This window comes from Meleagris gallopavo, chromosome 3 (assembly GCF_000146605.3).
Source record: "Meleagris gallopavo isolate NT-WF06-2002-E0010 breed Aviagen turkey brand Nicholas breeding stock chromosome 3, Turkey_5.1, whole genome shotgun sequence".
Classification (NCBI taxonomy): domain Eukaryota; kingdom Metazoa; phylum Chordata; class Aves; order Galliformes; family Phasianidae; genus Meleagris; species Meleagris gallopavo.
Genome location: NC_015013.2, coordinates 26,943,942 through 26,946,379, shown reverse-complemented (window position 1 = coordinate 26,946,379; position 2,438 = coordinate 26,943,942). Strand labels below are relative to the sequence as shown.

General features: G+C 37.1%; 1 long non-coding RNA gene across 1 annotated transcript in view; it reads left to right on the top strand.

Moving 5' to 3' along the window:
• Nucleotides 1-2,428, top strand: part of LOC104910169 — a 7,722-nt gene extending 5,294 nt beyond the window's left edge. The window contains exon 3 of the long non-coding RNA XR_792870.3: nucleotides 959-2,428. This is a non-coding gene — a long non-coding RNA (uncharacterized LOC104910169). The remainder of the gene's footprint in view (nucleotides 1-958) is intronic.
• Nucleotides 2,429-2,438: the final 10 nt, after the last annotated feature.

Here is a 2,438-nt window from a genome sequence, read left to right as displayed (position 1 = left end):
CCCTAAGAAATTCTGTGGAAGAATTTTGCTGATAAAATCACAGAAACATTGAAAGGTTTGTGCTGGGAGGGATCATGTGGTTCCAACCACCTTGCAATGGGAAGGGACATGTTCCACTAGACTGGTTTACTCTAAGCCCCATCCAACCTGGCCTTGAGCCCCTCCAGGGAATGAGGCATCCACAGCTTCTCTGAGCAACCTGTTCCAGTGCCTCATCACCCTGATCATAAAGAATTTCTTCCTGATCTATTCTCTTTTAATTTACAACTGTTGCCCATTGTCCTGTCACTAATGGTGCTTGTAAAAAAGTCTTTGTCATTCTTTAGGTACTGAAAGGTAGCAATGAGATCTCTGTTGAGCCTTCTTTTCTCCAAATTGAAAATCCACAACTCGTTCAGCCTTTCTTCATAGGAGAAGTGCACCATTCCTCAGATCATTTTTGTAGCCCTTACATGGACTCTCTCTAGTGGGTCAATGTCTTCTACTGGGGGACTCAAAACTGAGGAGAAAATACTTTCCAGTGTAAATGTACTTACTTTGTCAAGAAATAACCTGAATAGAGTATCACAGCTGCCAGTGCCTGTTACAGCCACTGACCCTTCTACTTTTTTCCTCCATCTCCATTAGCCATTCTCCTAAGGTAAGCCATGACCTGTGCGAGATGGTGACTCAAGTAATGTGCAGATGGTGTAAAAACACAGCTTCACATCCTCTGTGCTTCCGCCGTTATTTCCAGACTCTTTTCTGTATTTTGAGGCATTCTTATAAGTGCAGTTCTTTTAAAAAACAACTTCTTCGGAGTGAGTGCTGATGTCATTGCTGACATTATACTCTTTCCATTTAACATTTGTATATCTATCAGTGTAACTAAAAATGGCATGACCCTTTATTTTAGAAATAATACTGAGTCATATAATTCTCTTATCCTATTTACAGTTTCTTACCTTCTCTTTTGCAGATATGAAAAGTGCATGTTCGGCAAAGATCTTTCAAGAAAATACAGAAGCTATTTCAGAGTTGATTATCTGAGGCATCAACGACTTTACTGAAAGAATTCTTTATTTCTTGAATGACTTTTATTTAAGTAATAAAGAATAAGAGAAAACTCTGCTCTGTGGAGCATCTAGAAACACTTGTCAAACTGCTGGTGATGAGGTATCCATCGCCTTTGTTGAGTTCAGGAGTAGGGCAAAGACCCTTGTCCAAACTGCATTTCTGGGTGTCAGTCAAGGCCACGGCTAGCATCATTTCTAAAGTTTGGTTTTCAAATGACTCAGCATTTTGGGCCTTCCTTGTTGCATTCTGTGCAAGAAGGAAAATTTTCATATGGAAAATAAATCGGTTTATATAGGTTAATTGAATTAATATAATGCTAAACCCTATGGATTCCTCTGGAAGTTATCAAGCGCTCCAAATTAAGCATAAGTTAATCATCTTGCTTAATTGGGATCTCAGCAACTCCTTCATGGTTCTAACATTTTTGAAATGTTCTAAGTAATTTGTGTTTGTGAATAGAACTAAAGAATCTTTCCTGACCAATGGAGTGGAAGTGGAATAGGCCAATAACAAAGGATCTATTAAAACATCATAGGAAAAAGCTCTATAGTTCAAGTATTGGCTCAGTTAATCTCTATAGATTTTTTAATGCTGCTGCTGGAAGGATGGTGTTTGAGAGGGGGAGAGAAAGAACGTGACTCTCTTTTTTTTATACTTCATGGGTCCTTAACCCTTATTTAAAGACGATTTTGGATTTTAGACCAAATAACTTTTCTTGTAATTATATCAAACAGTTAAAAAAAAAGGCTAGTTAATGATGTTCAACATAAGTAATCATGTTAAATAGTGAAATTTAATTTCTTAAAAACTTAAATCCTCATATCTTTTGGAATGCATTGTACTGTAGGATGTCTGAGTAAATTAAATTCTCCCCTGCACACTAAAGCATCAATTTCCTTATGGTAATTATCTGCTAGATTGGATCTGTCAGTAGCAGGGAAGCATGCCTGACATTATACCCTCTTTACAAAAAATGATTACAAAAAATTAAGACGAATGAGTAAAATTAAGGTTGCGGCTGGTAAGCCTATATAAAGCTCTCATAGATCACTTTACATAAGCTACTATTGTACTGGATACTAAGCTTTTAATGACTAGTTGCATAATGAGGTGAAGGCCATTAAAGAACAGCAGAGGTAACTGATCACAGAGATAAGAACTAAAAATGATTTTCAGCCAACTAGAAGCAATTTATTATACACAAAAACACAGCTCTAACTGAAATGTCTGTACAGATGAAGAACTTTTGAAAGTTGACAGGATTTCCTTCCTGGGAAAGTTTTACAAATATGACAGGAGACCGTCTCTGTCCTATTAGTCTTTTTCTCCCAGTTGTTCAGTAGTCAAGGCTTGGGGTGGTTTTCTTTTCTTTTCTTTCCTTT